This window comes from Sinocyclocheilus grahami, unplaced genomic scaffold (genome assembly GCF_001515645.1).
Source record: "Sinocyclocheilus grahami isolate Dianchi unplaced genomic scaffold, SAMN03320097.WGS_v1.1 scaffold346.1, whole genome shotgun sequence".
Lineage (NCBI taxonomy): Eukaryota > Metazoa > Chordata > Actinopteri > Cypriniformes > Cyprinidae > Sinocyclocheilus > Sinocyclocheilus grahami.
The window spans coordinates 2220275-2231330 of record NW_015505525.1 but is presented as its reverse complement, the minus strand read 5'-3'; the positions used below and the strand labels follow the sequence as shown (position 1 = coordinate 2231330).

General features: G+C 40.4%; 3 non-coding genes across 3 annotated transcripts; all 3 read right to left on the bottom strand.

Annotated features, from left to right (window-relative positions):
• Positions 1 to 314: 314 nt before the first annotated feature.
• On the bottom strand, positions 315 to 387 carry trnaw-cca (transfer RNA tryptophan (anticodon CCA)). The gene has a single exon. It is a non-coding gene; the product is annotated as a tRNA-Trp (tRNA).
• Positions 388 to 685: 298 nt separating this feature from the next.
• trnaq-uug (transfer RNA glutamine (anticodon UUG)) lies at positions 686 to 758 on the bottom strand. The gene has a single exon. It is a non-coding gene; the product is annotated as a tRNA-Gln (tRNA).
• A 388-nt stretch (positions 759 to 1146) lies between these two features.
• trnaq-uug (transfer RNA glutamine (anticodon UUG)) lies at positions 1147 to 1219 on the bottom strand. The gene has a single exon. It is a non-coding gene; the product is annotated as a tRNA-Gln (tRNA).
• Between the last annotated feature and the right edge of the window lie 9837 nt (positions 1220 to 11056).

The following is an 11056-nucleotide window of genomic DNA, read 5'->3' as shown; positions in this document are numbered from 1 at the left end:
TCATTAGGCCACTGGGCCCTTTCTCTCATGAACCCTGAGACATTCACAGACAGTCGGATGCAAGCTAAACTGACAGAGCTTTCAGAAAATTGCCAGTTCTATGCTAATTCTTAAGGCTATAGTGTTGCTGATGCCATAATCCATTAGGCCACTGGGCGTTTTACTGGCAGAGCCAGAGGTATTCACAGACAGTCGGACTCACACTAAACTAAAAAATCTTTCAGAAGATTGCCAGTTCTATGCTTATAGTGTCACTTTGAACTTATCATCCTGTAATTTCCTGCATAGCCAATTTAAATGACACCCCTCAAAAACAACCCAGGTGGGACTTGAACCCACAATCCCCAGCTCTGGAGGCTGATACCTTATCCATTAGGCCACTGCGCCCTTTCTTTGATCAACCCAGAGGCATTCACACACAGTCTGATGCAAGATAAACTGATAGAGCTTTCAGAAATTTGCCAGTTATATGCTAATTCACGTTTCGTTGTCGTGGCTATAGTGATAAACTGATGATTCCCTCTTTGAAAATTCACACTGCGTGATTGTCACTCGCGTGAACGAGCACCGGTATGCTTCAGATTTCGGGCATTTGTCGGCGGTTTTGTCAAAACCTCTCGGCGAGTGAAAAATTGTGCTAAAAACATGCAGTGTGAAATTGGCATTAAATATAAGCTCTCAAAGATAACCCAGGTGGGACTTGAACCCACAATCCCCAGCTCCAAAGGCTGGTGCCTTATCTATTAGGCCACTAGGTCTTTTTTGTTAGCATTCATAGACAGTCTGAATCAAGCTAAACTGAAAGAGCTTTTGGGAAATTGCCAGTTCTATGCTAATTCTCATGGCTACAGTGCCACTTTGAAGTTATCATCCTGGAATTTCTTTTGCAGTGAACTTAAATGTAAGCTCTCAAACCTGACCCTGGTGGGAGCCGAACAAACCCCCCCAGCTCTGAAGGCTGATGCCTTATCCATTAGGCCACTGGGCCTTTTTCGCTGGTTAACCCAGAGGCATTGATAGACAATCTGATGCCTTATCCATTTAGCCACTGGGCCGTCGGCGGTTTTGTCAAAACCTCTCGGCGAGTGAAAAATTGTGCTAAAATCATGCAGTGTGAAATTGGCATTAAATATAAGCTCTCAAAGATAACCCAGGTGGGACTTGAACCCACAATCCCCAGCTCCAAAGGCTGGTGCCTTATCTATTAGGCCACTAGGTCTTTTTTGTTAGCATTCATAGACAGTCTGAATCAAGCTAAACTGAAAGAGCTTTTGGGAAATTGCCAGTTCTATGCTAATTCTCATGGCTACAGTGCCACTTTGAAGTTATCATCCTGGAATTTCTTTTGCAGTGAACTTAAATGTAAGCTCTCAAACCTGACCCTGGTGGGAGCCGAACAAACCCCCCCCAGCTCTGAAGGCTGATGCCTTATCCATTAGGCCACTGGGCCTTTTTCGCTGGTTAACCCAGAGGCATTGATAGACAATCTGATGCCTTATCCATTTAGCCACTGGGCCTTTTTTTTTTTCACCCACAGGCAGTCACAGACCGTCTGATGCAAGCCAAACTTTTTGCACTTTCAGAAATTGCCAGTTCTATGCTAATTCTCATATTTTGTTGTCGTGGCTATAGTTCCACTTTAAACTTATCATCCCAGAATTTTACAGAGACTGATGCCATAACCCATTAGGCCACTGGGACTTTTACTGTTGGAGCCAGAGGTATTCACAGACAGTCTGGCTCACACTAAACTAAAAAAAGCTCTCAGAAGATTGCCAGTTCTATGCTAACTCTCATGTTCCTTTGTCACACCTATTGTGTAACTTTTAACTTATCATCCTGGAATTTCTTGCACAGACAACTAAAATCTAACCCCTCTAAGACGACCCAGGTGGGATAACGAACCTTCATCCATTAGGCCACTGTGCCCTTTCTTTGGTAAACTCAGAGGCATTCACAGACAGTCTGATGCAAGAAAAATTGATAGAGCTTTCAAAAAATTGCCAGTTCTATGTTAATTCTCATGTTTTGTTGTCGTGGCTATAGTACCACTTTAAACTTATCATCCCAGAATTTCTTGCGCAGCCAACTTAAATGTAACACAACAAAAATAACCCAGGTGGGACTTGAACACAGAGACTGATGCCATAACCCATTAGACCACTGGGACTTTAACTGTTGGAGCCAGAGGTATGCACAGACAGTCGGGCTCACACTAAACTAAAAAAATCGTTCAGAAAAATGCCAGTTCGGTTCAATGCCAGCTCCGCAGGCTGATGCCTTATCCATTAGGCCACTGGACCCTTTCTTTGGTCAATCCAGAGGCATTCGCAGACAGTCTTGTAACGAATCAGCTCATGGGAAATATGAATAATTAATCATAACTACACCTGAGGGAAAATCAGATTCTTAGTTCAAACACACCTTTGTAAAAAGGTGAAAATGATACCTAATGTATCAATTAATGAGACTAAGTTTGGATACTTGCAAGTCTCGTCTGTCTGAAAGAAAGGCTTGATGCAATCTGAAAGTCCCAGTGATCCTTGCTGAAGTTGGTCGATGAAAAGAACCAGTTTTGAGTCAGATAATCTTGATGAATGGAAAGGTCAAGGCCGAAGCCTGGCACCAAACTTAGGATGTCCTGGAGCATTGGAGCTCACATCTTCTCAGAACCTAACAGAACCACCGACCTCCGGGAGGGTCCCTGGTGTGGGCCTTTAAGGTTGGAGAAGAGTCACGACTCTCAAGGTGGCCTTGTCCAATGAACAATGACACATAACACATAATAAGGCCTTAAATCAGTGAAATGAGGAGCATCGCCCAGATCACCTACACAGTACTGAAAAAGGGGATTTCTTCGCCCAAAATCAGACCGATTTATTCTGGTACCATTTATATGCTAACCTGAGATTTCGTCGTCAGGAAAAAGACCTATGCTCCACTAACACAGAAATTAGGATTTCTAATACCAACAACTTGAGGGCAGCTACTCCACGTTGCAGAAAGACAATGATCTGCTCAAACACAAAGTAGCTGATCTGGAGGGACGCAGCAGCTGTCAAAACATTCGGATTATTGGATTACCCGAATTGATTGAATTCTGCTTATCGATGTGCTTTGTCCTGAGGTCCTCACTTCGCCTCCCAAGCCAGCGCCGGGAGGAAAACCGCGACCCGTCATCTTGCGATGAACCGATTTCAAGTTAAAGACCTTGTAATCCGCGAGGCTCGCAAATGTGGCGTCCTGCATTATATGGGCCATCTGATTCGCATGTTTGATGACTACAGCCCCGACGTATTGAAGCAGCGCGCCGAGTACAGAGGTTTGATGGCCGAGCTATACAAACGCGGGTACAAGCCCGCACTCCTTTATCCAGCCAGGCTGCGCATCACTCAACCAAACGGGGATAAAACTTGGCTCCTGTCTGCTTTGAATGCTGTTAAAGTCGTTCAAGACTTAAACACGAATTTGTAAAAAGGCCAACTGACATTTTCTGATTATAAATGTCTTGCTGCACTGTTGCTGGTATTGTGGTGCAGTCTTTTTTTTCTTCTTTTGTTTTTATAAACCTCGTTTTACTATGGTCTGTAGTTGTGTAAATACTAGACCCTTTTGTTAAGTTTTGTATCTTGAATTCAGTACGCATCGTTGCACTGTGGTTTTGGCTGTGCATCACTCTACCCAACGGGGATAAAACTGGGCTGACTGCTTTGGATGCTGTCAAGTCTGTTAAAGATTTAAACACAACTCGAAAGAAAGCCAACTTACACTTTCTGTTTATTGATGACTTGTTGAGCTGTTGCTACTATTGCAGTGCTTACCCCTCTTTTATTTTTACTTTTATTAAATTTTTTATATATAAATTTCGCCTTACTATGTACTGTAATTCCGTGAGTACCGTACACTTTTAGTTTTGAATCTTGACATATGTATATATCCTTGCATGGTGGTTTTGCTGTAAGATTAATGCAGTTTTGCTACATAGTTATTTAGCCCGCGCGGTTCGCATAAGTTCTAGCTTCATGGCTCTGTGTTTCCTTTTGAGATGTTCGATTGATAAGGTTTAACGTGTTCTTTAAATCTATTTACACTAATGTGGAGGTAGTGCGATTGGTATAAGGAAGTATTAATCTAAGCTGATCTTTGTATCAGAGTGCTGTTTGTTGCTGTTCTTTTCAGCAACTGGTTTGGGGTTCGTATGTTCAATGTGTGTTTTTTTTTTTTAAGCTGATCTTTGTATCAGAGTGCTGTTTGTTGCTGTTCTTTTCAGCAACTGGTTTGGGGTTGGTTTTTTCAAGTTTTTTTTTTTTTTTTTTTTTTTTACAATCTTACGTGCTACCACCTTTTATTTTACTTTCGTGAATTTGTCATGGCTGCAGATTTTTGTTGGATTATTACCACTAAAAGACACTTATGTTAAATCGTAACACCAGTTTGGCATCCAGCGGTGCTTTGAGATTTATCAGCTGGAATGTGAAGAGGTTGAATTCACCTGTGAAACGCAATAAAGTGTTTGATCACTTGAGAAGTTTAAACACTAAAATAGCTTTTTTGCAGGAAACACACCTTAAACCATCTGATCATCTGAAACTTCATAGAGGTTGGGTAGGCCAACTCTATCATTCTTCATTTTTAAGTAAGGCTCGTGGGCCTGCAATCCTAGTGCACAAATCTGTACCTCTATCTGTTTCTAAAGTTATATTGGATCCTAACGGTCGCTTTGTTATTGTTACTGGAAAAATCTTTGGTAGTACTTTGACCTTAGCTAATGTATATGGCCCAAACTGGGATCATGAGGATTTCTATAAAAACTTTATTTTCTCTCTTCCAGACTTAGTTTCTAGTCAGCTTATTCTGGGTGGAGACTTCAACTGCTGTCTTGATCCCTCAATTGATAGTTCTTCCAATAAGCCCCTCTCTCAATCTGAATCATTTAAAATCATTCAACTGTTTATGGAGCAGTATGCAGTCTCAGATGTATGGTGCTTTTTCAACCCCAGTGATAAGCAGTTTTCTTTTTTTTCTCCTGTAAATGGTACCTTTTCTCGAATTGATCTCTTTCTTATCGATAATAAGTTGCTCTCCTCTGTTTGTACCTGTTTTTATAGTCCTATAGTAATTTCAGATCATGCTACCGTCATAGTGGATATTTCATTTCTGGGTGTATCTTTCACGCGATCCCCTTGGCACTTTAATTCATTTCTTCTTACTGACCCAGATTTCATTGAAACTTTTAACAGTCGCATTGATCTTTTCATTTCTACTAATGTTAACCCCGACATGTCAGCATCAACAATCTGGGAGGCATGCAAAGCCTATTTATGTGGAGAGATAATTTCCTACTCTGCCTTTCAGAAAAAAAATACTGCTTAAAGGGGCATCTCTATTTCTAGGGATTTGAGGAACTTACAGTCCAAATGCGCAAACGCACTTGACCCTGAACTTATCAAAGATTTGCTTATTAAAAAATTTAATTTGATATTTTGGCTGCTGATGGAGCAATCGAAGCATTACTTAAGTCTCGTCATAATTATTTTGAATCTGGAGATAAGCCAGGCAAAATATTGGCCCACCAAATTTGACAATCTGTCTCAACCCAACATATCTTCAAGCTCAAGCTCAAGAAAAGATTAGAAGAAACTAAAACTGAAAACAAGTTGCTAGACATTGTTAAGACAACGAGAGACCTCATCAAAGCTGTGTCTGTTATGCATGTGGAAAGGATGGTCACATAGCAAGGCATTGTTTAGAAAAAGTTAAGAAAGATCAGGAAGTTGTTTGTTTTGCATGTGGAAGTTTGGGACACGAGGCAAGACAGTGTCAATTTTCACACAAAAGAAGGATGAGCTATCGTGATTTGCTTAAGAAGACAGGCAGTTTAGAAACCCAGTTGGCACTGTTGAAAGGAAATAAGGAAGAAGCCATTCACACCTTGCCAGACACAGCACTGCATGAACAACATGACTGTAGCTCAGTCACTAACAGATGCTGATGTGAATTGTAGGAATTTTTTATGATAGTATTATATTTTAGAAAATATGTTTACTATCAAAAGGTTTCAGGTATAAGCATCGAGATGTTTGTTTAATGTGTACCCTCCTGGAGAAAGATGATCCGGTCATCTGAAGGACTTCAAGAAGGCCAGCGGGCCAGTGGAGCCAGGGGACTTCCAAGCTTAAAAGATCTAGAAACCCTGAGACCCACAATGGCATGGATGGACCTGATGGAACTTCACAAACTGCAACAACAGCTAGAAGGACTTTTCCAAATAGAAATGAGTGAACAATGGAAAAGAGAAACAAAGAAATCAAACTAATTTCAGAGACGGTGGACAGCAGTCTTATCACCGAGATGGAAAACAAGAAATGAGAAATGCACAAAGACAGACTCTATGCACATGACACCAGAAAGAGACAAATATATGCATACTCGAATGCAGAACATTGTCTACTGAATGCACACATGTGGACAAAGGACGTCCACACTGAGATAACAGACACAATGCAAGTGACAAAACTCCATTTGGGTTTATCTGTGAGTGTGATGCTTTGAAAAAAACAAATTCCTGAATGTGATTTTGAGTTACCAAAACTGGATGATATGCTGATGTCATTAATGCAAAGGAAAGATAACCACATTGTTAAAGCTCAACATGGTCTTGATGAGAAGGATAAGGCTTTAACTAAACAAATGCATGATGGAGATTTAGTCATTGCATACTCTGGTTTGATTTGGGATGTAACTTTTAAAACTGCCGTTTGTGTTTGTATCTTTCTAATTATGTGCCAATGCATGATGTTATGTTATATGTGTTCTATGGTGAAACGTCAAATTGCAGATAGTTCAATGATCAATATTGGGCGCTCCCATTGGTTGTGATGGTTCTTGATTACCTCTTCCAAACCCTAGAAACATTTTCCAAATTTAAACAATCCTGTTTTTTTAACAAGCAAAAAAACCCTGTGATAATTTTGCTCAAATGAAACGGAGCTGTAACCAGTGTGCATGAGGTGTCGACCCAATGATGGGTAAGAATCTCTGATGGCCATAAATAGGGATCGACCTAAGCCAGGGCTTCACCGCCACTGGGCACCTGCCCAGGAAGGGAGGTGTGATCAGTGTAAGGGAGTGGATGTGATGCTTCTTCCGGGCCAACAGCATCAAAGAGGGAACTGTAAGAAATTATAGTCTGCCTCGACCAAACTTCCACTCCAAGTAAACTATTCTCCTTTCTCTACAAAGAGCTTAATTATCATAGAGATAATTCTTTCCGATCTCAATAATATGTAAATAGTATCTCCTGAACGTTACTTCGTCAATCGTCACCAATAGCGTGGGAGCGGCAGTAGGCCATCAAGAACCATCTGCTGACTAAAAGGGTACTTGAATATAATTGCACCTTAACATTTGGTTGTTTCCACCTGAAAGACTACCAAAGATGTGGGAACGGAAGGCTATCACTTTCATTGTTATCCACAATTTACATTTAAGACAAAACTTCATTTACATGCGGGAAGATGAACGTAATAGAGTATAAAATGTTTGAGCTTAGGATGTTCGTGGTTCATTCTGACTCCGATGAATCCAAAGTGCTGCCTGCACTTTGTCACTGCTATTCTGTAATAAAAGTTATTCTTCTTATTCAAGATCTTCGACGTCTTCGCTTTTTCTTACATATCTTACAGATCAATACCATTGATGGTACAACTATTAACCCTCAAACTATTAATGACCAATTCAGGAGTTTTTATTCTTTGTTGTATGCTTCTGAGTGTTCATCTGAAGAGGCTGAATTTGATGTTTTATTATCCCTCTAAACATTCCTTCCATTGACTCTGAGACATCTTCTAGATTAGATGAGCCTATTACTTCAGATGAAATTAAAGGTGCATTACTTTCAACGCAGAGTGGGAAATGCCCTGGGCCTGATGGTCTGCCTACTGAATTTTTTTAAGTGTTTGCTGATAAACTTTCCCCATTACTTCTAAACATGTTTAATAAATCCTTAAAATCTGGCATACTTCCCCAAACTTTAAGACAGGCCAACCTCTCATTAATATTAAAGAAAGGCAAGGATCCGCTTCTTTGTATATTGTACTCTCCTTCAACATCTACCACTCCTGAGCTGGCTATTTCGATGGATGCAGAGAAGGCATTTGACCGTGTGGAGTGGCCTTATTTGTTCTACACTTTAAAAAGATTTGGATTTGGCAGTAAATTTATTTCCTGGATTAAACTTCTGTATGCTTCTCCTTTAGCTTGTGTCCATACCAACAATAACTATTCTGATTATTTTCCTCTCCAACGTGGTACTCGGCAGGGCAGCCCACTCTCCCCCTTACTGTTCGCCATTGCTATTGAACCTTTGGCAGTATACCTTAGGTTCAGTCAGATGATGGGGATCACAAGGGGTGGTTCTGTGTCTTTATACGCCGATGATCTTTTACGTTTTATCTCTGATCCGGACAGATCTATACCCCAAGTGTTATTTTTATTGGAGGAATTTGGACAGGTCTCAGGGTATAAACTAAATTTTCATAAGAGTGAACTAATGCCTATAAACTCTGCAACCATAACTTATCCTCTTTCAAAACTCCTGTTTAAGACATCATTAGGTCATTTTAATTATCTGGGCATCTGCATAACTAAAAACTATTCTGCTGGATCAAATGACTAAAGATTTTCAACGTTGGTCTTTATTAATGAACATACTGCCTAAATGTTTATATCTCTTTCAATGCATACCAGTTTTTATTCCCAAGCATTTCTTTCACTCTTTGGATAGCTCTATTTCTCAGTTTATCTGGAATGGGGAAAACTCCCAGAATACAAAAATGCATCTTACAAAAAACCAAGGAGTTGGGTGGTTTAGCACTATTTATTATTGGGCTGCAAATGTCAGAAATATGTTATTCTGGTGTAGTTCTGATGATCAGCCCCAACCCTGGTTAAGGATTGAGGAGGCTGCATGTGATAATTCTTCACTTATGTCTCTTCTCTGTCTTCCTCTCTCATTATCACCTTTAACATTTTCCAATAATGTTATAGTTAAGAACTGTCTAAAGATCTGGTGTCAATTTAGGCGTTATTTTACTTTACAGTCAACACCTCTTTTATGCCCAGTGCACCTTAACCCCCTCTTTCCTCCCTCTCTCACTGATAAGGCTTTTGCGGCTTGGCTGAACCATGGGATCACTTCTATTAAGCATCTTTACTTTGCTGGAACGTTCGCTTCATTTGAACATTTGACTCAAGTTTTTAACTTGCCAAGATCCGGGACTTTGTCTGTAAGCATTTTCCCGGGTTCCCCATGAGCCCACCCTCCACCCTTGTCGATAGTTTTTTCAATACTAATCCTTATCAAAGAGGAGCTACAGTATCTCTACAATATACAATATTTCATCTGCATGTCACCCCCTGGCTTCTGATTGTCTTCGGATTACCTGGGCTAGGGATCTTAACATTGAGATGCAGAGACATGGCAGTTGGTTTTAAAACGTATTCATAATTCATTTGTTTGCGCTCGCCATGGGGTTTTACAGTGTAAAGTTGTTTACAGAGTACACTGGTCCAAAAGTAAATTAGCCCGTTTGTTTCCCAACATTGATCCATGTTGTGACAAGTGTCATCTAGAACCAGCTAATTTAGCCCACATGTTCTGGACTTTTCCTGCTCTGTCTCTTTTTTGGGAGTCTGTTTTTGACTCACTTTCAGCTACCACATCTGTTAAACTTTCCCCTTCTCCGCTAATTTGGGTTATTTGGAGTCTTGCCTTCTGATTACTCATTGCCATCTCATTTCATTGAGCTGGCAGCTTTTCTCACTTTACTAGCAAGACGTTGTATTCTGATGCATTGGAAAGGTCCTCACGCCCCCTCTCACACTCAATGGTTAAAAGATGCTTTATTTTTTATTAAATTAGAAAAGATTAAACACAGTCTTCGTGGCTTTATAATCAAATTCTCAAAAATTTGGTTACCCTTCCTTGAGCATGTTACAACTCTGCAGCTGGATGCAGTCTCTCTTGATTAATTATCCATCTACACTGTACTATTATTACTCCATTTATCCCGATTGTGCACTTGTATTGCCTTGTTAGTAGCACACATTTGTAACTAAGCTATTTATTTATTTATTTATTTTTACTTATTCTTTTTAACCTAATTTAGTTGTTTGTTTGCTTTTCCTCCTTTTCCTCTACTTTCTGTCTGTCTTGTTGTTCTCAAAATTCAATAAATAAATCATATAAAAAAAAATCTAACCACAGACTTATGCAAGCTAAACTGACAGGGCTTTCAGAAAACTGCCAGTTCTCTGCTTATTCTCATGGCTATAGTGTCACTTTGAACTTATCATACTGGAATTTTTTGCACAGCCAAATGAAATGTAAACTCTGAAAAACCCAGTTGGGACTTTAACACACAATCCCCAGTTCCGAAGGCTGATGCCACTGCAGCTTTTTCCCTGGTCAACCTAACCTGCAAGCTAAACTGGAAGGGCTTTCAGAACCTATGTTATGCTCTATGCTGTTTCTATGGTATGCTATGCTCTATGCTGGGTATGATGGATACGTATGATCCATCTGATCCAAGATAGCGCCAGTGTGTTTGCCGGCATGCCGTCAGGCTTTGGAATTTATTTGCCTGTTTATGTCTATAGGCCCTTTTGCACCGCTTTAGTTCCAGAACTAAACGTACGGTACTAAAGTACTGGGACGATTTTGCGTGAACTATTTCCCAGTACCATTTAAAGGGTTGCATTCGCACCGACAGTGTGTACTAAGAAGTGACGTAAGCCGGTCACAGCGATGTCATTTGTGTGCAGCGTTCAACAACAGAAACAAAGAACAACATTAACAACAGGAGGATGGAGGACACTGTGATCGGAGCTGTGTTTTTGTAAGTGTCTGGCGGGTTTCACAATAATGGACATGGAAAGTCGACGTATACGTAAAGCGATTGAAAGAACGGAAAGGAGGACTAAGAATCTCCAACGACAACTGGCAGTGCTACATTTGCTACAAGTGCCTGCACTTCAGCGTCTGTCCATCTATCGC